The sequence below is a fragment of the Capsicum annuum genome, chromosome 10 (assembly GCF_002878395.1).
Source record: "Capsicum annuum cultivar UCD-10X-F1 chromosome 10, UCD10Xv1.1, whole genome shotgun sequence".
Taxonomy (NCBI): domain Eukaryota; kingdom Viridiplantae; phylum Streptophyta; class Magnoliopsida; order Solanales; family Solanaceae; genus Capsicum; species Capsicum annuum.
The window spans coordinates 188,945,940-188,971,793 of record NC_061120.1 but is presented as its reverse complement, the minus strand read 5'-3'; positions in this window follow the sequence as shown (position 1 = coordinate 188,971,793).

Below are 25,854 nucleotides of genomic sequence, written 5' to 3'. Positions count from 1 at the left end.
ATATAGAATAGTTCTAGTAGAACTCAAAGAATTAAAAGAACAGTTGAAGCATCTTCTAGATAAGGGATTTATTAGAACCAGCGTATCCCCTTGGGGTGCACCAATTCTATTCATGCATAAAAAAGATGGTTCTCTTAGAATATGTATAGACTACAATCAGCTAAATAAAGTCACGAACAAGAACAAGTATGTGCTTCCTAGAATCGTTGACTTGTTTGACCAACTTTAGGGTGCATGTTATTTTTTTAAGATAGACCTCAGATAAGGCTATCATTAGCTCAGAGTCAGAGAATGTGACATTCTAAAAACTACTTTTAGAATTTGGTATGGTCACTTCGACTTCTTAGTTATGTCATTTGGTCTTACCAATGCTCCAACAGCCTTCATGGACTTGATAAACTATGTGTTCAAGCAGTACTTGGACATGTTCATCATAGTCTTATTGATGACATTCTTGTCTACTCCCATAGTAAAAGTGATCATGCAGACCATCTCAGAATAGTATTACAAACACTCAGAGCCCATTAGTTGTTTGCCAAATTTAGTAACTGTGAATTTTGGTTAAGATCAGTAGCCTTCTTTGGTTATATCATTTCTGATAATAGCATTAGAGTTGATGCTCAAAAGACTGAAGCAGTGAGAAACTAGCCTCGACCCATCTCTTTATCAAATATCAGAAGTTTCTTTGGTTTGGTTGACTATTACTGATGATTTGCGGAAGATTTTTCATCTATTGCATCCCTCATGTCTAGATTGACTCAGAAAAAAGTCAAGTTCTAGTGGTTAGATTCTTGTGAAAAGAGTTTTCAAGAGTTGAAAACTCAACTCACTACAACCTCAGTTTTGAATTTTCCGGATGGTTTAGATGGATTTGTGGTATATTATAATGCTTCTTGAGTTGGGTTAGGGTGTGTATTGATGTAGAGAGGTAAGGTCATAGCCTATGCCTCTAGACACGTTAAGCCCCATGAGAAGAATTATCCCACTTATGATCTTAAATTAGTAGCTGTAGTGTTTTCCTTAATGATTTAGAGGAACTACTTGTATAGAGTACATGTTAATATGTTCATAGATCATAAAAGCCTACAGTATGTGTTTTCTTAGAAAGATTTGAAACTGCGTCAGAGGAGATAGTTGGAGTTCTTGAAAGATTATGACATGAGTATTCTGTATCATATAAGCAAGGCCAATGTAGTGGTTGATGCTCTTAGTATATTATCTATGGGTAGTGTTGCTGACGTTAAGATGGTAAGAAGAAGTTAGTTCAGGAAGTCCATCAGCTTGCCCGACTAGGTGTCTGCTTGGTTTATTTAGCAGAGGGTAGTGTATGGGTGAAAAATAGTTTAGAATCATCTTTGGTTTCTAAAGTGAAAGAAAAGCAGGACAGAGATCCCAATTTAGTTAAACTAAAGGACGCAGTCAGGGATAAAAAAATAGAGGTTTTCTCCCAAGGGGGAGATGATGTGTTGTATTGTTAGGGTAAACTTTGTGTGACATGTATAGATGGCATGAGATAGAGGATTCTTGTAGAAGTGCATGGTATGCACTACTCAATTCACCCAGGGACCACCAAGATGTACCACAACTTGTAGGAAGACTGTTGGTAGAGTGGGATGAAAAGAGACATTGCAGAGTTTTTATCTAAGTGCTCAATATGTCAGCAGGTTAAGATCGAGCATCAAAAGCCTAGGGTAGCGATGCAGGAGTTTAGTATTCCCACTTAGAAGTAGAAGGAGGTGAATATGGATTTTGTGATGGGTTGGCCCTGTATTCTCATCAGCATGATTCGATTTGGGTTATTGTGGATAGGATGACCAAATCAACTCACTTCTTACCAGTTCACACCTCTTATTTAGTCGAGGATTATGCCAACTCTATGTTAGAGAGTTGGTCGGATTGCACAGAGTTTTTTTGTCCATCATTTCAGAAAAAGGTATATAGTTTACCTCTCAATTATGGAAAGCATTCCAAAAGGTTCTTGGTACCCAAATTTATCACAGTATAACCTTCTACCCTTAGACAGATGGTCAACCAAAAGGGACCATTCAAATTATAAAAGATATGCTAAGATAGTGTGCCATTAACTTTAAGGGCAGTTGGGATGACCACTTTCCTTTGATTGAGTTCGCATATAATAACAGTTATCATTCTAGCATTTAGATGGCTCCGTTTAAGGCGCTTTATGGGAGGAGATGTAGATCTCCCATTGGTTGGTTTAAAGTAGTTAAAGCCGTAGTGGTGGGGCCTGAATTGGCATTTAATACCTTAGAAAAAGTTCAATTGATTAGGGAAAGGGTTAAGACAACTCAGACCCGACAAAATTATATGTAGATGTGCGAAGAAAAGATCTCAAGTTTTAGATTGGTGATGTTTTGTATTTAAAGATATCTCCTATGAAAGGAGTGGAGAGGTTTGGAAAGAAGGCGAAGCTTAGTTCTAGATATGTCGGTCCTTACCGAATTCTTAGCCATTTCAAAAAGGTAGCTTACGAGCTTGAGTTACCTCCAGAATTAGCTTCAGTACATCTAGTATTTCATGTCTCCTTGCTAAAAAAGTGCATAGGTGACCCTGTAGTTGTAGCCCCTATAGAGGGTATAGATGTTTAGAACAACCTCTCTTATGGGGAAATCCTAGTCAAAATCCTCGATCACCAGATTCGCAGACTGAGGAACAAAGAAGTCCCTCTAGTAAAAGTTCTTTGGCAAAATGAGTCCGTTGAGGGATTACTTGGGAAGCAGAAGCAGACATGCATACCAAGTATTCTCACCTCTTTTCCGTAAACTCAGACTCAGCTCAAGGTAACAGTTTACCTTGAATTTACTCAATTCCACACTCAAATTTCCATTATAACTCTGTATCGGTTCAGTTGCATAGCATTCTCATATCATGCATACCTTCATGAAATAGCTCAGTCATGTGTCATGTCTTCTGAACTTAGTCATACTTTAGTTATGCATCTTTAGTATGATAACTCAGTATATCCGTAGTTTCAATCATGCAATCATGTTTCAGTGGTTTATGTTCCTTGTATAAATTTAGTCTATATATATTCTCAGCTTAAGCAGTCTTAATTGAGAATGAATATTCCCAAGGGGGAGATATTGTAAGACCCCGCAGAATCCTAATTGTTTGAGTCCTTTAAAGAATGATAAAAGAGGTCCCAGACTTAGAAAATTTCAGCCAAATGTTAGGATTTAGTCTTTTCTAAATCCCTCAAACTTTGAGAAAATTATTTACGATCTTCTTGACCTTAGAAAGTTAGTTTTTGAGTTGATTCATGATCAGGGAAGTCAATAATACATCTCGAGTGACTTTTATAATTTTCGGACAACGTAAGGGTGTGTTTAGAATTCCAAAACAGAGGCTCATGGCGACTAGCCCGTGGCACCCTGCCCAGTTCGGTGCTGGAGGGAGCCTGTAGTGCCCTTCCCAGAGCGGAGCTCCTGATCCTATGGTGCCCTGGCTAGTCCGATCCGTGTATATTTTGTATTTTAGTTCTGTATTTTTAAGGGAAAATTATCTTTTTTCCTTCACCCAATAGCTCCATAACCCGGGATTAAATCCCTAAACAGACAAATTGCTCATCCTTTTCGCAAAATCTTCTCAAGAACAAGCCCTAGATTCATCAAATCCAAGAATCAAGTCTCAAGAACTCACCCTAATCTCCACAAATTTAACAATCAAGGTATGTTAGGTGTTCATCCTTGGGTTTCCTTCCACCCTTGGAGTTCAAGAACCTCTTTTAAAAATTTTAAGATGATTGTTTTCATGAATTCCATGTTGAATTGAATTGTATTCATGATTATAATGTTAGTTGGGTTTATAATCCATGATTAATTACAACTTTCATGAGGAATAAATAGTATGTGGGTGTAGTTATATGGTTTCATATTAAAAACCCCTTGAGATTGTGAGTTTTGATGGAAATCATGATGCTTACATGTTTATTATCATTATGTGCCTGAATTATGTTCCCCAAGTATTTGATAAAATATCCTTGAGGGTTGAATAGAGAAATCATAACATATTAGTATGTATACAAGTTTATACCATGTATGTTTGATAAAATGCTTCAATAAATAAACTGTGACAAAGTGGCTAGCTATCATGCTTTCAAATTTGAGCTATGTTTTACTTTTAATGCTATCAAATCATAGGGGTATTGAATTCTCAAAATCTAGCCGTTTATTTAGAATTTCAGTAGCTACAGAATAGTCTTAGTAATTTTACGTATAGTAGCACTCGGTCAATTACAGAACTTAGTGTATTTAGTCAGTTAATAGACCTTAGTGAACTTAGTTCCGTTTAGTCAGTTAACACGATCTGTAATAGTTCAGTCAAGCCTAGTACAGTTTAGAAATCCATTCAATGTCTATTCAGTTGGGAGTAGGATTTAGCATCGAGTGAACCCAAGGATAGGGACTCACCTGCCGGATAGAGGGTTGATGAGGTGTTTACCTGCCAGATTGAGGGTACCACCATTCTCATTCAATGAACCTGCCAGATTGAGGGTGACACTTCATCTTATATTTACCCGTGGTATAGTATTGATACCCTTCCATCTGGGGTTATAGGTTGGACCCCAATTAGTTCAGATAGGGGCATGTTGGTTATGTGTTTATTTCCCATAGTTTCACTTTTAGTATCAGTTTAGAACTTAGTTCAGTTCTACAGAATCAGGACTATCAGACACAGTCACTCAGTTACTAGTATTCAGTTATCTCTAGCTTCAGATATCAGTTGCTCAATTATCAAAACTCCATACACGCATACGCATAATATTACATTAGCATACTCAGTATTTACCATAGTTTTAATTATCCATGTACTATCATATTCAGTTATTTTATATCATTCAATTAGTTATTGTTCAGGCATATGAACCCCTACATTCAGCCTTACCTCATCTAGCATACCAGTATATTCCACGTACTGACGTATACCTTTTCTTGCACTATGATGTCTCATATGATATGTTTAGATGCCCAGGTTCGTGATCATGCTTAGCCAGATATAGTCATCTGTATTATATTACAGTAGTGAGTCCTCATCCATTGGGGATATTCTTATTATTTAGTTTACCTGTATTTCAGTAGTCGGAGTTAGTTGGGGACTTATCCCATCAACTCCACCTTCAAACAGATCAGATAGAGGCTTTTCAAGCAAGATTTTTAGACAGTATTCAATTTTACAGATTATTATTACTATATTTGATATTCTTTATTAGTATTTTAGATCTAGAACCTTATGGCATTACAGTCTATATTTTGTATTATTTTAGAGTTATTACTCAGTTATTGTAGTTGGTACCATTCATGGGTTAACTTGTGGTCCTTCGGGATTTTGAGCACTATATGACGTCTAGGGTGCAGACTCGGGGCGTTATAGTTATATAACCTTCAATGAAAGAAGCATGAATATCAAATTCTTTTCCAAGATAGATAGTGGGTCCGGTGATGATCGGAGATGAGCATGAGTTATTCTCTAAGTTTATCAAGTTAAAACCCCCTATTTTTCATGGAACTTAGTCTGAGGATTCCTACGAGTTTATTATTGACTTTCATGAGAGGCTTCACAAGATGGGTGTGTTGAGAGATATGTTGTTAAACTAGTTACTTTTCAGATTTAGAGGGATACTAAGATATGGTGTAGGGCTTACATTGAGTGTAGGGATGCAAGTTAGCCTTGACTTGGACATAGTTTTACTCGGTTTTTCTAGAAAAGTACATGACTCATACTTTGATAGATAGAAAAAGGGATGAGTTTTCTAATCTTAAGCAGGGGAATATGTCAGTTACAGCCTATGAGGCCAAATTTCATTCATTGTCTTAGTATGCATCTCACTTGCTGAAAACTGAGGAAGAGAGTATCTATTTTTTTGTGTAGGGGGTGAATACAGGTCTCCCTATTTTTTCTCTTTAGATGACATCTTCAGGCAGGTCTTTCAAAGAGATAGTTAATTTTGTCAAGAAGGTGGAGGGCATAAAAAAAGAGGGTTATCCTAAGGCATAAACAAAAGGCCCAGAGAAGAGAAAGTTTCAATGGTTTCAGAGTTCATAGGGATACCCTGCCTATCCCATTTAGTCAGCGATGTCGGTGTCTGTGGGATGTCCATTAAGAGCTAGCCAGCCATTTTCAAATTCTGGTGGTCACCTCACTTTATCTTCATTAACTCAGTGGCCTACCTTCGATCGTATATTTTATGAATATGGAAGAGTGGGTCATGTTAGGAGGTTTTGTCCTAATGTAAGACAGTCTGGTCAGTCTAGCAAATAACAGGCTCTTAGAGCTCTAGTTCCAGCAGGTAAAAGAGGTGGTGGTAATGGTAGAAATCATCCATAGGGTGTTGTGGTGTTCATCAGGTAGGTAGGGGTGGTAATCATTCCCATCGAGGTGGTTCTTATCTAGACAGGGGTAACTTCAGACTGGTGGTAGGACCATATCTATGCCTTTCTAGGTAGGCCTGAGGTAGAGGCATTAGACGCTATTATTACAGGTACTATTCTTTTCTATGACCAGATGGCCACTACATTAATTGATCCTGGCACTACTTTTTCATTCTTTTCTACTAATCTTGCTATAGGATTAGACATGGTGTGTGATTTGCTTAACTTTCTAATTCACTTGTCTACTCATGTTGGTGATTCTATTGTTATTGATAGGGTTTATCATTCTTGTTCTGTTATGTTTATGGGGTATCAAACTTGGGCAAATTTAGTGATTCTAGACATCGTAGATTTTGACATAATTTTGGGTATGAGTTGGTTGTATCTGTATCATGTTATATTAGATTGCCATGCTATGATAGTGACTGTGGCTCTGCCAAGAATGGATAGACTTGTATGGGAGGGTGATTGTAGTCCTACTCCAATGAAACTTATTTCCTTTCTATGTGCAAAGTGGTAAATTAGAAGAGGTTGTTTGGCCTTCCTAGCATATTTTTGGGACACTTCCATGGAGATCCTATCTATTGAGTCAGTTCCTATGATGTGTGAGTTCCAAGAGGTTTTTTCTGCAGATTTTCCTGGTATGCCACAAAATTATGATAATGATTTTCGTATTGATCTAGAGCTAGGTACCTATTCTATTTCTATTCCTCCTTATAGAATGGCTTTGGATGAGTTGAAACAGCAAGGTTTTTATCCATTCGAGTGCCTCTCCTTGGGGTGCTCCTATCTTTTTTGTAATGAAGAAAGGTGGTAGTCTTCATATGTGTATAGACTACAGGTAGTTGAACAAAGTTATGATTCATAATAAGTATTCTTTGCCTCCTATCAATGATTTATTTGACTAGTTGCAGGTGCATCCGTATTTTCTATAATTGATTTGAGGTTTGGGTATCATCAGCTAAAGATTTGGCCTGACGATATTCCTAAGACTACTTTCCGAATAAAGTATGGGCACTATGATTTTCTTGTGATGTCTTTCACCTACTAATTTCCATCTTGTTTTATGAGTTTGATGAATAGGATATTTAGTCCCTACTTGGATTATTTTATGATGGTCTTTATTAGTGATATTCTAGTTTATTCTAAGAGTAAAGAGGAGACTAAGAATCACTTAAGGATTTTTTTGGGTTTGCTAAAAGAGAAAAAACTTTATTCTAAAGTTTTCTAAGTGTGAGTTTTGGTTGGATTTTATATCTTTTTAAGGGCATGTGGTTTCGAAGGAAGGGGTGATGGTAGACTCGCAGAAGATTAAATCGGTTAAGAATCAGGCTAGGCTTACTTTGGTGATGGAGGTTTATAGTTTTGTTGGCTTAGCGACTTATTACCGCAGGTTTGTGAAGGGGTTTGCTTCTATTGCTACTCATATGATGTGGTTGACTTAGAAGGATGTACCTTTTATTTGGTCTGATGAGTGTGAGGAAAGCTTTCAGAAGCTCAAGACTTTGTTGACTACCACCCCTATTGTTGCCTTGCCGGTAGAGGGTAAGGATTTTATTATTTATTGTGATGCCTCACGTTCTTGTTAGGTGTTGTGTTGATGCAGGAAAGAAATATTATTACTTATGCTTCTAGGAAATTGAAGCCCAATGAAAATAATTATCCCACTCATGATTTGGAGTTAGCTATTGTTGTTTTTGCTCTCAAGATATAGAGGCATTACTTGTATGGGGTTTCTTGTGAAGTGTTCACTGATCACCGTAGTTTACAGTATGTATTCCCGCTGAGGGATTTGAATTTAAGATAGCGTAGATGGATGGTATTGCTTAAAGATTATGCTACCACCATTCTCTACCATCTGGGGAAGGCTAATATGGTCGCTGATACATTATGCAGAAAGTCAGCAAGTATGGGTAGTTTGTCCTTTTTGAATGCTAGCAGGCGTTCTTTGGCTAGAGAGATTCTGACTCTAGCTAACAATTTTGTTCGACTTGAGGTGACTGAAAATGGAGGAATTCTAGCCAGCATTGAGGCAAGGTCCATATTACTTGATAAAATCAATGCTAAAAAATTTGAGGATGTTTAGTTGAGCAAAATTCGTGATAAGGTTTTGCAAGGTGAGGCCAAGGAGGCCATTCTTCATGGTAAGGGTGTATTGCTGATTAATGGGCGAGTTTGTGTACCCTGTGTTGATGATTTGATCCCTACTATTCTAGTTAAGGCTCATTCTTTGAAGTATTCTATATATCCTGGAGCGACTAAGATGTACTGTGATTTGAGGCAGCATTGTTGGTGGGACTGAATGAAGTGTGATATAGTTGATTTTGTTGCCAAATGTAAGAGTTGTCGGCAGATAAAGTACAAGTATCAGATGTTATGTGGTACTCTTCAGAGGATGCCTATTCCTCAATGGAAATGGGAGAGGATAGCTATGGATTTTGTTGTTGGTTTTCCCAAGACATTGGGGAAGTATGATTCTATATGGGTTATTGTTAATAGATTGACTAAGTCTGCTCATTTTATTCCAGTTCAGGTGACTTATAAAGCAGAGTAGTTGGCCAAGATTTATCTTAAGGCGATTTTTTGAATGCATAGGGTCCCAATTTTTATTATCTTGGATAAGGGTACTCAATTTACCTTTACCTTTTATAAGAATTCTCATGAGGAGTTGGGTACAAGAATGGACCTTAGTATAACTTTTCACCCTCAGACCGATGGACAGTCTAAGAGGACAATTTAGGTCTTAGAGGATATGATCTGTGCGTGTGTGATGAATTTTGGAGGTTATTTTGATCAGTTCTCACCTTTGGCCAAGTTTACATATAATAAGAATTATCATTTGAGTATCAACATGGTGCTAGTTGAGGTGTTGTATGGGAGGAGGTGCAGATCTCCCATTGGGTGGTTTGATGCATTTGAGGTGAGACCATGAGGTACTAATCTGTTGAGAGACTCGTTAGAGAAGGTCAATTTTATTTAAGATAAACTTATAGCGACTCAAAGTAGACAAAAGGAGTATGCGGATCGGAAAGTTAGGGACATGCACGTTATAAAGGGTGAGGAAGTGTTGCTCAAGGTTTCACCTATGAAGGGTGTCATGAATTTTGGGAAATGAGGTAAGCTCAGTCCTAGATATATTGGGTCATTTGAGATTCGTCAGCATATAGGGCCGGTGGCCTATAAGTTGGCTTTGCCTTCAAGTTTGTCGGGATATCATCCCCTGTTTCTCGTATCTATATTAAAGAAGTTTAATGGTGATGTTAACCATAATTCATTAGGATTTGATCTTGTTAGATAAAAGGAACCTATTGCTATTCTCGATAGACATGTTCGTAGGTTGAGGACTAAGGAGATTACATTTGTGAAGGTTCAGTGGAAGAATCATCCTATTGAGGAGACCACCTGAGAGATCGAAGCATACATGCATAGCAAGTATCCACACCTTTTTTTGATTCAGGTAATTTCCTATTTCTCTCCTTGTCATTTGTTGTCGTTCAGGGATGAAAAATTGTTTAATTGGCATCTGATGTAACAACCCTCCCAGTCGTTTGTAAATTTTTCTCATCTTCCCTATTTTAGCTCTCCTCGTATCTTGTATACATGATTTATGACTTACGGAGACTGATAGTACCAATTTTTGAGGTGTTCCAAAGTAAGTTAAGTCATTAGTTGGGTATATTTTAGATAATTAATTTAATTGGTGATTTAATGTACTAAAGTTGTAATTTACTTACATAGGTGGTCAATACAAGAACTAATTTAAGTGGAAATGGTTTGGTAATAGATGATAATATTAATATCATCAAAAAGTTGGGGCTAGGGGAATATGACAGTTAGCGTATTTTGTTTCCCCATTCATGGCTTTAGAAGGGTCGACACTTTCAGGTTAGTATACGATTTCTATCTTGATTTTGTGATGTTTTTCCTATTGTTATAATTTCTTATATATAATGAATGAAGGCTGAGTAAAGTTTTGACAGTGATGACGGATGACCAATTTATGTTTTTGTGATGTAAAAATTACGGTTGGTAAATGGATAATAATAGTATTATGATGACAACAGATGTATATGGCAATCATGGTTTGCCAAAAGTGGTTTTAAGGATGGTGTGAATATGAATGGGAACAAATTGAATGTGGTAGTAACATGTACAAATAAGTTTCCCAGAAGCTTTCTGTTAGCTTTTCCTATGATTAATTAATTATACTATATTAGTTTTTGTAATAAACATATTACTATATATAGTGAATGTCTACATTAAATATATAGTGAATGTCTACTTTACTATATATAGTGAATGTCTATTTATGGAAAAGTTAGAAACCCAAGGTTAGTTTTCCCCTATAAATAAAGGGGGGGGGGGGGTCTTCATTGTAATTAACCCCAACAAGAGATCTCTCAGGAGAAATAATTACTACTCTCTCTTCTCTCTCTATTCTTCTTCTTTGCTTTATTTTTCATAACACGTTATCAGTATGAGACTTTATCAAACAAGGTGAGATTATAGATCTAAAGGTAATTTGAAGGTTAGTAATTCCTTATGTTCTTTGTCTTTTGCTACTAATGATATAATTATTATTGAATTTGAGAAAAAAATAATTGGGTTGGAACCACTTACGCTTTATATTTGTTCATGAAAAATAATATTAATAAAATATATGATGTTGTATTTAAATCTCACCTCATTAAGAGAGTAATACATTGGATTAAAAATTCCAATGCACCATGATGATTTGATTTTGGGTTCAAGTCCCTTCGATTTATTGCCTAAGACGCCTTTATATGGATAAGATGTTGAGTTTGACTCTCAATGCACCATACTGATGATATTATGATGGCTAAGGCAAAATAATGGGTATTTGTTGAAAAGTCATGAAATCCAACCCATTGACTATGATCTATTCCATAAAGTGAATGTGGTAGCAATATATGATAAGTTTGAAATATGATTACTTTATTGTTGAAGTGTATGTGGTAGTAGTTCATAATATGTCTGAAAGAAGACAAGTGATTGAATGCACGGATATAAGCGTGGAGGTATAATATTATAATAATCATCGAAAGTGATAATATTTTTACACGCTTAGTGTGGTTATAAGATATGTTAGAGAAAATTTCTCAACAACCATATGTATGCCTCAGTTTGCTCTTCAATTAGCAATATCTTAAAAGAGATTGTAAGCTATAATAATTTGATAGGATTAAGGCATGATTATATTCCATTCTTGGGGAATGAGAAGCTTATTAATACAAACGTGCACTTGATTGTGATGGTATCACAACTCACTTCCGAAAGAGGCAGAATAACTGAGAAGAGTTATTTTGAAATCTACTTCTAAAGTAGTACATCTGAAATTTATTCGCGTAATAGTAAATTTTAAATTTACTGAAGAAAAAAAATACATGTCATGGTAAACTTGTGTTTACTATTATAATGAGTTCATAAGTTGATATGAATGATTGTGATATCTCGAAGATGTGTATATTGAGTATTAGACATTTATTGAAGAACTAGAAGACTCTTCAAGAATTGTTTATGTCACTTGTTCTCATGATAAGTTGGTTGGACCTACTAATGTTGGGATTTGATCCCTTAAATTTGAAAAGTATGAAAGGTGAATATGGGTCCGTTTACCTATCATGTGATATGTTGAAAGTATGCATCAATAAGATAATCACATGTACATTTGTTGTCAATCTATAGTTTGACATTCATAAAGTTACTTGCTCAATATAAATTGAGTTAAGAGTATAATTTTCAGATTGTGTAATCAAGATAATTCATCTTGACGATGATGGTTTAGCATTGAATGCATTTGATAAATCACTGAATCATTGCTAATACGAACAAAGATTCGTGTATTGATTAGAAATATGGTATAGTAAAGTACGTGTATGCATCAAATCAATAAATTATGATTAACTCCCCTTAAAGTTTGTTCTGAATCAGGAACCACACATTGTCCATCTAATAATTTTGATGTGTGGTATATAATTAATGAATATACCATGATGCACAAATATGGATTCCTCAAAGAAGATGGAGGATGTATGTTAGTAAGGAGGGGATTATAATAATCTATGAAATATGTTAGGAATTATCTCCAGATCCTTATTCAAAAGATAATTCAAGTCAAATGTAGAAAGCATCTCATATTTAAGCTGCAAGTACTCCTATTTTGTGTTCCTGAAGGATAAAGTCTATTCATGCATGAAGCGTGGTAGTCCAATCGGGTCCAAATGAAATAATCCTTGAAAAGGATAAGGAGAAAATAATCATAATAAGAAGGCTATGTGCTCTGGAAGAGTCTATGACATAACACTTCATAAAGCCTTATGAGAGTTTCAAGTACCTGAAAATAATGAAGTGATGAGATCTCAAATTGTTATGTCACACTGTGAATTGATACGAAATGATATACCATCAATGATATTTTTGATATAATATTGGCGCAATACTATGAAAGATTACGAGGTTTTGAAATCTACATTTATTTAAGCATGCTGGTGTAGAAACATTCATCAAGTGTCATGAAAGGATGCATCTTGGTAAGCATAAAACTTATTTGATTTGAATTCTAGATACTTGAAGATGTCACTCATGAAATATTGAATATTGTCACTTGACAAAATTTATATGAAAACTGGCTTAAGGATTCAAAATGTTTGAAGCATATAAAAGTTTCTAGGAAACTTATTTATAATCCTTATATTGTATAAGCTTATAGCTTGAAAATTATTGAAACTCTTCGAGAATTTTCAAAAGCAATAGAATATTTGAATAAATGAGAAACATGCATAACTTAATATGTATTCATTCCGACCTCTAGAAAATAATAAGGAACTCCTTGGTTATGAAGTACCATATCTTAGTGCAATTGGTGCACTAATGTATCTTGAAAATACTACAAGGTGTGATATAGCCTTTTCAGTTAATTTATTAGCAAGATACAGACCTGCTCCTGTTAGGTGACATCAGAATGAGATCAAACACATAAGTTTATTTTATTCGAAAGATTGTAGTCCCGATCTTGTTGGTTATGCTGATGCTGGATACTTATTTGACTCGTATAAATATCAATCTCAAATAAGCTATGTGTTCATATATGAGATACTGCCATATCTTGGAGATATACAAAGCAGTGTATCATAGCTACTTAATCGAACCATGTTGAGATAATAGCTATTCATGAAGCAAGCCAAGAGTGTGTGTGGTTGAGGTCCACGATACATCTTATTCATAAAAAATATGGTTTGAAATGTGATATAGTACCCATGATTTTTTATGTGAATAATGCAACATACGCAACACAACTTAAGGGAGGACTCAAGGAGATAGAACGAAGCACATTTAGCCAAAGTTTTTCTATACACGCGAGATACAAAAAAATGGTGATATTAACCTACAACAGATTTATTCAAGTAACAATGTGACTGATTTATTCACCAAGTATCCTCTAATTCAAACTTTCAAGAAGATGGTGCACAAGATAGGGATGCAAAGTTTCAAAGATGTTCTCATTAGGGGGAGTTAATATGCGTTGTACTCCTTTTTCCTTCTGAGATTTTATCCCTCTGGGTTTTCCTTGAAAGGTTTTTAATGGGCAAGCCAATAAACGTATTGTTAGAGATATGTACTCTTTTTTATTCACTATATTTTTTTCCACTAGGTTTTTTCTAGTAAGGTTTTAACGAGGTACATTATCTATCAATTAGACATTCAAAGGGGAGTGTTATAAATATATTATCATATAGAGTGAATGTCTACTTTACCATATATAGTGAATCTCCACTTTTTAATATATAGTGAATGTCTATTTATGGAGAGTTAGAAACCCCAAGGTTACTTTTTCCCTATAAATAAAGGAGTTTTCATTCACTATAATTAACCCCATCAAGAGATCTCTCAAAAAAAAAAGTAATCACTCTCTTTTCTCTTTCTATTCTTCTTCTTCTTTGCTGTATATTTCATAACAGTTTTATCCTTTTTCTAATCATTATAAAATAATGGCTAATCAAGGCCTTACAAAGATGAACAACATGAAGGATAGCTGATTTAGGATTTAATAATCCCAGTAATTATGATCTTAACAGCCCGTGGCCAATAATTATAGTCTCTTTTATTATAAAAACTTTGGCATTAGATAAGAAAAAGTTAAAGTAAAAATTTATAAAATGTGTGTTTTTAGATTTGAATTCTTATGGGGATTATATATTGAAATAGACTCCGAAACTTTGAGGAAGAAAAAAGAGCTTGCGGGCTAACTATATTTAAATTTATTTGTTGAGGTAGGTTACGATTTAATTGGAGTTCATACTCGATTTAATTGTGTGTATATTCCTAAATTGGATACTGGTTGACTGGTATTCGGACATGCTTGAAATTGATAATGTTTGGATTGTTGAGGCGTGTATAAATAATTATTGAAAATTTACTTGATGAAATTGTCTTATGACTTTAAGTGTACTTGTGAACTTGGTACATCGTATTATATGTTTTGTGGTAGTTTAAATTTTATATTAATATTACTTATTCATGGTGTATCGGGTACAACGCCGGTATGAATATGATTATGTTGGATTGGGTACCACGTCGGTATGGATATGTATATGTTGGATCGGGTTCCACGCCGGTATGGATATGTATATAGTGGATTGGGTACCACACTGGTACAGTACATGAACATAGATTGTTCCCTACAGGTCATGACTATTTGGACAAAAATAAGTAACATAGCATGTGTGTACATATTTTTGTTGAGTTTGTGAATATTTACAGTACGGTTGATACTTTTCATGGTTATGTGGCTTGTTTGAGAGCACTGTTTAATCTGTTATTGTTGTATTGTTGATTCATTAGGTATTTATTATGTGATGATGCTTGTCTACTTATTTTTTTATTTATGTTGTGTACATGTTATTAGATTGAGTTGGCCTATGATACCTACCAGTACATAGTACTTTGTACTGATACTACCTTGTACTCTTCTTGTAACACCTTGAATAGTCGAGCTAAAAATAAAACAAATTGGATCGCTCTTCATATGTGCTTAGACCTGAATCTAGAAATTTTATTGTATTTAAGTGTAAAGGTCATGTCTAAAGTGATGTAGGGGTGTTTGATATAAATTAAGGGCATAAGGTATGTCTAAAATAAATTTGAGTTGAAAGGTCCTTTAATGGCTATGTTTTCGTACACAATCATACAAGGATCAAGTTCAAACAAGAATATATCCTTGAATTATTAGAGTTACGTGAACCATTACCTATCAAGTTAAAGTTTATTGAATCTTCTTTCCAACTCCACCAATGGCTCATCAATCCGAGTCCTGAGTAAAAAGTTATGTGTGGTTTATTAGTAATAGTTAAAACAACCATATACTAGATGAAAATTTCTTTTTTGTATTTACTTCTCGCATTCTTGGAGGGTGATTTCATCGTTTCCTTTTCCCATAATCCCCAATACATTTCAATACTCTTTTAATCACTCTTTCTTCCATCAGTTTTCTACATTAAAAAGTCCCCCTATTTTCCCTCAATTTTACATGTTAAAGACCTCACTTTCTCCATAAGCTTTTATTGTATTTTCCCCATCAGTTTTTTTTCATATGATATTCATCAATAAATATCCTAATTCCTCCTCTGGATCTCATACTTATAAGAATTTCCAAAAAATTGGCTCAAGAAATCACATTTGGTTCCCTCTTTGCAATCTAAATTTCTTCACTGGCTTGTGGTATGTAAGACCATCGTTATGGATTCTTCAAATTTCATGTTCACTAATTCAATTTGTTCAAGATAAACTAGAATTGAAAAAACTCTTATACTCCTATTCCTCAGTTAAACACATAAATATATTTTTCCTAAATACTTTGGGTAAGAAAAGAAAAGTAACATCTTTCTTTGTTAATCTCTCTTTTGTCCTTTTTACTGTTGATATGGTCTGAACCAATTGTAGCTTTATAAGCAGTTGTATAACTGTTCCACCAGTGGTAATCTGCTTCACTAGTTGCTTGTATGATTTTCTTCCCATTTTCTCAAAATATTGACCTGTTGGCCTGTTAAATAGCTCTTTGAAAATTGAATTTCCCATATTGATATTGTCAGATTCTTAGATTGGGTGTTTGAGTGCACTTTTTACTGTTAATAACTGCTTTATCTCCTATTGGAATCTCATGTAAATCTGTTTTCCTGAATCTCAGGTAGTAGATGATTTGTAATACAATGACTTAGCCCTATCTTCCATGACAAAATCTCAGTCATACCATCATGTGAATGTTTCTATTAAAGTTATAAGATATAATTTATGAAACTCTTAAAAGTATAATTCTTTTTCCACGATCCATAAGAAGGTAACCTTCCCACAAAATTCGTAAAACTCTTTGCACTGTGATCTATACATTATGAATTTGCAAGTCTTAGTATAGTATTTTTACAAGAATACTTCCAATCAAGTACATGAATTATATCATATCAAACCATGAAATTACCGATCATGACTCTCTAATATTGATAGTGTTAACTCATGAATATGAACCTATTACGGTTAAATATCAATATGAGCCTAAAACGGCTATATATAATTATTAGCCTAAAAAGGCTAAACTATGAGCAAGAGCCTAAAAAGGCTAAACTATGAACATGAACGTAACAAGACTAACATTTTTATCAAGAACTAATAAGATAAATAAGATAAAATCATGATCATAGGGGATTTAGTTAGCTGACCGTAAAGACATAGGTTGAAATGAAAAATGTCGAAAACTCTGTTTCCGACATAGGATAGAGATTATTCCATAAGTCGGATGACTTTTTTTTCATGTTTCCCAAAAAGGGGCTAACTACGGATACTTTCTAGCAAATTATGTCATGTAATGTCCTATGCCCGACAAGGTATAGGATGGCTTAGCTGATCAGGCCGAGATCAGACTCTATGCGCTCACATGGTGGTTTATGACGGTTCACTACTTTCTCCCACAAATAATCAAGGGAATTAAATCAACCTTACTTGGTCAATTATAAATTTAGTTTATACTCTTGTTCCTTTCCAGTTGTCATCATTTACATTTGAATTTTATTGCCATTTTTAATCTCTTGATGTACTACCCTTCTAAAATAGTTTTTCATATCAATACATTCCACATATTGACTGCCTTTGGTGCTATATCATTTCATGATGTAGGTTCTGGATCTTAAGTCTGCGGTCAGGCACATCATTAGGATTATCATCTCCTCCTTTCTACCGAGAGAAAACTTAGATATGGCAATTTTTCTATGTTCCTTTCAGTATCAAGATATGTTGGGGCCTTTCCCTGAAAGTTATATTTAGTCATTAAAAGCTTCACAAACTGGTTTAGTTGTCAGACATATGTTGTAATTATTTCTTATTTAACATGACTATTGTATCTTCAGACGTTATACTATATTAATGAACATTGATGAAAGACTTTCTCCTTTAAGGAATCTTATTTTATTCTATTTCCTCTCCATTCATTATGTTAGTTCTATGTTCATGTGACATGCCACAATGTTCACTCATACTAGCAATAGTATCGGGTGTGTGCCACGTATAGGATCTTAGCTCGGGACGTTACACTTATTTTATTGAGTGCAGAAGGAATTCCAGAGGCTCAGACACGACCTCACCTTTAGATTTGGATAGATGATCTTGATCCAAGGGTGAGCACTCCATCTCAAGGCTGCAATGGGTCATCTTATTGGTTCTTGTACATCTTTCGGGCAATAAAACATTCGTTATTTAATTTGTTTTGGATATCTCTTTAGACATGATATTTGTTGGTAGTTCTTCTATGATGACTTTTGGGTCTCGGGGATTTTAGTATTTAGTTTGTTTTACTTCTGCACTAATAATGATAAGTCCTGGATTACTATTATTATGTTGATTTTATGATAACATCATCTTAATATTGACTAAGTGATTGGCTAATAATTTGATTAGATGGTTACCCCACAGGAAGATTAGTGTAGGTGCCACTCATGGACATTTAGGTCGTGATAAAAGTGTTTTTAGTGTTGGGGGTATGGTTTGAGGTGAGTAAAAGACCAAAATACCCCCAAAAGAAACCTAAAAAATTACAGAAATTCTTCAGTTGATGACAAGGTTGGCGGTCCATCAGTTAGGTGACGGATCATCACCTTAGTCATCACTTTTAAGTTGGGGTTTACCATTTACTGACCTAGGATGATGACTAGAGATGATGGCTCGTCACTTAGTTGACGGCTCGTCAGCTTAGTCGTCACCTAATTGACAGACAGATACTTCGAAGTAAAATAAGCATCACTTTCTACTCCGATATCATATTAAGGTGAAATTGGATTCATTGGAAAGAAAACTGGAAGCTATTTTATTTGATATATATTAGTCCACCTATCTCATTGTATTATATAAATAATGGTCATTGGAAGTTGACCCAAATTGAAACATTCACTAAAACTTAATCGATAGAAAAGTTCTCAACTCATCTTTGAGTTTGGGGATTTTTTGTTGCCTCAATTCATATTAAAAGGTATTCCAGCACTATAGAATTAATAATCACACTTATAATAACATGGAATCATTGGGTACAAATCTATACGCGTAGGAATGACGGTTTAAATTCTAACCCGTAAATGTGGGGTGTTACATCCTATTTCACCTTCTATTAAGTTGTTGTAGGTATTTTATAGGATATTAACGACTACTATTTTATATATTTAGGTTTAAATTTAGAGATTTTAGAGCAATGATTTTTTAATTAGGGGATCGAATAAAGACTCGTTGTAGTCGAAATTTGACATACTAGTTCATATTCTTATGAAAATTTAATATTGAAATAGATTTGAAACATTCAGAAGCTTTGAGGTAGGGCCAGACCCTTGAAAGGTAGCTTGTATTTGAGTTCTTTGGTTGAGGTAGGTGTCACGACCCTGACTAACAGATCGTGCGGGCAACTACGCTATTCTAGGTGGCTAGGAGAACCCATATTACCAAACTAAAAATATGCAAAAGACTTATGTTTTTAATGAAATACTAAATTAAATATAATAAAGTAAATTAAATATTAATAAATAAACTTTTTCAATTTTTTTTACAAGTGTCCTTCCTTATCTAAAGACTTGTCCATACATGTACACGAGCTACCTATTACAATATAGACTGACAATAATATAAATAATACAAGGACTCTAACATCTGTTGGGAGGAAAGTGCAGAAGTTAGTGATGAATATCATCATCCATCTAGAAACTACAAACTATACTGCATTTAGTCTACACCCGAAGAAGAAATGTAGAAGACTAGGGTTAGTACAACCACACGTACTGGTAGGCATCATCAACCAACCATGTTAGTTCATATAATCATAAAATAGAATTAAGGAAAATAAATTATGACATCTTGAATAGAATATCATTCAACTAAGGTTGTAATAACATTATTACTTTACCTATATAAGTTACATCATCCAACTACTCTTCCAACTCCATTAGTATTATATTCACTACTAACTTACTCTAGCCTCATTAGTTCACACCATCAACCACAATCCAACGCTAATACATTACTATCCTTCTTTATTCACCTTATGTCTTTCATTACCCATATTTATAGCATAAACCCAATAATTATAGACAACTCACACTAAACTCTCGGGCTAACAATCAAACACTCTATTATAGCATTAAGGAATAATAAATAGTCATTTGGATTGACTTTAATTATGACAAGTATAAATTAAGTAAGTTGACCAACATATAGAAAGTAAACACTGAGTTTCACTTTTCCAAGCACATGTCACCCAATCAATCTCAAGAATACAATCAAACAAGAAATAAAAGTCAACTCGTATCTCAATAAGACACACTAGACAACTCAAGTCTCCTTCACAAACCTTAAACATACTATTGAAAATGAATTAATTCAATTATTGAATTTTGGGATTGTTTCTTTGGGATTATTCATTGGATTCATCACTTTGGATCACTTCATTATCAATTCCTTTATTATTACTATTATTATTATTATTATTATTATTATTATTATAATCACCATGTCGGCTTGTGCTATTCAATCCAATCACATCTCACAACAATATTGAAATTAAACGTTGGTAACATTGCTACTAACAATCTTTTCATAAGTAAAAATTATGTCATTTTAAACCTCATCATTATCTCGTTATCAGCTTATTAAACTCCATGACTGTAATACCCCAGGAAATTTTTCGTTGAAATTTTCTGCGTAAACGTGTTGGGTTCTATCTTCTAGAGTGAATTATAAATTTTTCGTGTGAAATATCTTAGATTATGGCCTACCATTGCATAGATTATAAAATAAGATTCCCAACAATATATGGATCATTCAAAACGGACACATGAGCGATGAGTTATGAACATTCCAATTGAACCGTGAATAGTAGTGAATAGTAAAACATGCAGGAAAAAGTACTTAGGCCAGACGTATTTTTTCTCTAACTCTAAATGATCATAAATCCTTGTACATAATGATCTGGGTGATCTACTATATATCAACGGAAAGCTTTGTGAGTTCTCTTTCCAATGAAATTGGTTTCATCCAATTTTTCTATCGGAGAAAAACGTTATAGTCGATCTACTTCAGCCTATCAAAAGTGAATTTTTGGGTCAACTTCAAATGACCATAAATCCTCGTACACAATGATCTGGGTGAGATACTATATATCAATGGAAATATATGAGAGTCATCTTTCTAATGAAATTGGTTTTATCCAATTTCAATAGCGGAGCAAAACGTTATGGTTGATCTACTTTAGACTATCAAAACAGTCCATCAAAGGACAGATTTGAGAATTTTTTTATTTTTAGGAGCGTTTTGGTCATTCCCCCTCACCCAAAATTGTTCCAAACCCTATATTAAAGTCTATTAGAAGCATTATATGTTTTATTTCATCAAACTCCCTCAACAAGAAAACCCTAAGCTCCTACATCCAACTTCAAGAACCTCCATAGTTCACCATTAATTCTGCAAATTTATTCAAGATTCTAAGTTCCTAGTTCAAGAACTCCAAGAACCATTATTTAAAGACACGATTAACATCTCAAAAATGAGTATCGATCTAAAGTTCATCATTCAAGGTATGTGGGGTTTTTCAATAAGAACTCTCTTTCATTCTTGTGCCCAAAAGTAATTTTCTTTATAAAGGCATGATTTTTATTTGATTTTTATGAATTTGACGCATGAACCCATATCTTACGATGATGATTATAAAATCTTGATGTTTATGATTTTGAAAGATGAATTTACATGTGTGGCAATATAAAGCATGAATCTTGAACGATATTTATCTTGATTTTGATATTTGGGTCATGAATCCCCATTGGAAATTGTGTTAATTTCAGAAAGTGTGTATTATAAGCATGTTGATGTTGAATATTTGAGATATTTTGAATGATTTTACCTTTTGATCTTAATGGAGTTGTTTTGAACTCGAGTGTGAAAAAAATCCACAATGTGGCTGATTTTGATAGATGGGAAGCATGATGGCTCCCGATGTATATTTATATATTACTGAAATTATTTTCTTGTGGATTGTCTTTGAAATGATCTAAGCTAAGTCCGGGAGAAATCTTTAGCATCGAGTGGGAGGTATAAAGCGACCTTACTTCCCTAGAACAACGTGCCCCTGTCGGAGTGAGCCTGAGGCTGATTATATAGTGATCACTAGTTTGTGTGGATTTGATATCGATAGTCCTACTCTGATGGCAAGGATAGGATGGCTCTCCCCAACGTGGGTTGTACATTGGACTCCATGTAGCTCACATGGTTTATGTCAGTTATAGGATCTCCCAGTGTGTGTGTGTTTCCTTGTGTCTATGGTGAATGGTGAAGTGATTTGAAAGTGGAATTCTGAAAGTTATTCTTTCGAAACATTTAACTGATATTTACATTATGAGAATTGATATTCTTGATGAATTGAAAGTGATTGACAAATTATATGATGAGTCACATGTGTTATTGTACTTATTTAATCCTCTCATGATTATGATGATTTTCTTCGGGCTATGTGAGTCTTTCATACATCTTGCATATTTCTTATAAATATTTATGATGATGGTGTTTATACAACTGCATACACCCCCATATACTCGGTTTCTTTGCATGGTACTGACCCACATCTTCGGACGTTGGCTGCATTTTCTCAGAATATAGGTTCAGGTGCTTAATTGCAGGTTTGACACTGATTCTTCAGGCACGCTTTTCTACATCCTCTATTGTGGTGAGTCCTTATGTTTCAAGGACGTGATGTCTGATGTTGGTTTCACGAAATTATTTATATTTGATAACTGAGTATGAGTCAGTTGGGGCATGTCTCAATGGCTCGCTGGTTTTATTGATTTTCTTTAAGGCTTGTCAGACTAGTATAGATGTTAGGAGTCGACTAATAAGTTGTATTTTTTTATTTTTCTGAAATTCTTTTATTCTTGGATAATGATTAGTCTGTTGATATTTGTGGGTTATTTATAGAAACCCCATTGATTTGTGTTGAGCTAAATGAAAATGGCTCAAAGGGTTAGCTTAGGGCTACTCGTAGCCTCAAGCACCGTGTGAAGCTCTGGGACCCATTTTCCGGGGCATTATAAACTTAGTATCAGAGCCTAAGGTTTTAAGGTATCCTAGGGAGTCTAACAAGACACGTCAAGTAGAGTCTTGATCATTGGTGTGTAGCACGCCATATCTCTGCTATTTATTCTTGCTCTCCTCTTATAGAAATATGCCTCCACGTCGAGCGAGAAGAAATAATGATGGTTAGCGACCTCAACCCGCTAGCCCATTGAATGCAAACGTGTCTCATGCTGAATTTTGGGCAGCCTTTAAGGCGCTGGCCTAAGCTGTTACTACAAATGTTCATGCCAACCCAGCCCCAGCTCCACAGCAGCAGGGAGGTGATTTAGCTGCTGCCAGGATCTGTGACTTCATGCGGATGAATCCACCAGAATTCTATTAGTCCAAGTCTAATAAGGATCCACGATTCTTTTTAGAGAAGGTGCAAAAGATTACTCAGGTAATGCATGTATCTAAGGAACATAGTATGGAGTTGGCTATGTATAGGTTGAAAGACTTTGCTTATGACTAGGTTGTTGCTTATAGGAAAGGTAGAGGTGAGGGAACTATCCCTACAATTTGGCAAGTGTTCCAGGATGCATTCCTGGAAAAGTGTTTCCCTTTGGAGATGAGGGAGACAAAGGTGGAAGAGTTTATGAACCTGCGACAGGGCTCTATGACTATTAGGGAGTACTGTCTAAAGTTCAATCAGTTGGCCAAGTATGCTCTTGACTTAGTGGATGATAATCAGGCTAGTATGAGTAAGTTTGTGACTAGAGTGTCTAGTAATGTGGTTAAGGAGTGTAGGTCTGCTATAATGAATAGTGAGATGAATCTTTCTAGGCTTATAACTCATGCCCAACATATTACAGCAGACATGATTAAAGAGAGAGATAGAATGAGAGTGAATAAGAGAGCTAGGTTCGACCAACATGGACAGGATCAGACTAAATCGTAGGGAGGGAGGCGCCCTCAGTATTAGGATTGTTCGTCTATACCAACAATGTCATCTACTGGTGCTCCCATGCCTAGAGGTAGGCAGAAGCAAAGTACCAAGTCATATGCATCCAGGTCCCAGTACAGTGCTGGCAGTAAGCCAAATCATCCCCTGTGCCCTAAGTGTGGTAGGGCTCATTTGGGTGAGTGTTGGGGTGAGAAGAGAGGTTGTTTTGGGTGTGGTGACATGGGTCACAGAGTTAGAGATTGTCCACAGGATGGACAAGGGCATCGTAACTATCGCCCTCAGACCCAGACTCAGACTGTTAGTGCTCCAGTTCCAGCGACTCGCCCAGCCCCAGCTCAGGGCGCCTCTTCTAACAATGCTGGCGGGCAACGCCAGAATAGATTCTCTGTATTACCGTCCCTCTAGGAATAGGAGGACTCTCCCGATGTTGATACTGGTATGCTTCATATATTTCAATTTGATGCGCATGGTTTGTTGGATCCTGGATCCATTTTCTTATATGTTACACCTTTGATTGCTGTGAATTTTGAAACGAGTCCTGAGATTATTCCTGAGCCTATCCTAGTTTCTACCCCAGTGGGTTATTTGATTGTTGCCCAAAAAGTGTATAAAAAGTGTCTTGTTACCGTTCTTCATAGAGTCTTGTTGGCTGATCTGATTGAGTTAGACATGGTAGATTTTGATGTGATTCTGGGTATGGAATGGCTGTATTCTTCTTATGCCTCTATTTATTGTTAGACCCGACTGGTCAAGTTTCAGTTTTTGGGTACATCCGTGTTTGAGTGGTCTGAGAATTCTGTGTCACCCAAGAGTCATTTTATCTCTTACCTCAAAGCTAGAAAGCTTATTTCTAAGGGGTGTATTTACCATTTGGTTAGAGTCAAAGACGCTAAGTCTGAGACTCCAACTCTCTAGTCTGTTAACGTCGTCAATGAGTTTTCTGATGATCTTCCAGGGATACCTCCTGATAGAGATATGGAGTTTGGGATTTATCTTCTTCCTGATACTCAACCCATTTCTATTCCTCCTTACTGTATGGCTCCTACAGAACTTAAGGAGTTGAAAGAGCAACTCAAAGATCTTCTAGATAAGGGTTTCATAAGGCCCAGTGTTTCTCCTTGGGGTGCTCCTGTGTTGTTTGTGAGAAAGAAAGATGGCTCTTTGCGTATGTGCATTGATTACCGCCAACTAAATAAAGTCATCGTAAAATATAAGTACCCCCTTCCAAGAATAGATGATTTATTTGACCAATTGCAATGTGCAAGTTGTTTCTCAAAGATATACCTTCGTTCCAGCTATCATCAACTCAAAGTTAGAGAGTGTGACATTTTGAGTTTTTTGTTATGTCTTTCGGGTTAACTAATGCCCCAACATCTTTCATGGTCCTCATGAATGAGTGTTCAGATCATATCTGGATATGTTTGTCATAGTGTTCATCGATGATATACTGGTGTACTCCCGTAGTAAGGATGAACATTCTAATCATCTCCGAACTGTCTTGCAAACCCTTAGAGATCTCAAGTTGTTTGCCAAGTTCAATAAGTGTGAGTTTTGGCTAAGGTGAGTTGCTTTTAGGAGTTCAAGACTCGACTCACTTCAGCCCCTGTTTTGACTTTTTTTGATGGTGTTGATGGTTTTATGGTGTACTGTGATGATTCAAGATTTTGGTTGGGTTGCGTATTGATACAGAAGGGTAAGGTGATAGCTTATGCTTCTAGATAGTTGAAACCCCATAAGAAAAATTACCCCACCTATGACCTTGAGTTGGTTGCTGTTGTGTTTGCTTTGAAAATCTGGAGACACTATTTGTATGGTGTCCATGTTGATGTTTTCACTGATCATAAGAGTCTGCAGTATGTGTTTACCTAGAGAGAATTGAATCTTAGGCAAAGACGATGGTTAGAATTGTTAAAGGACTATGAT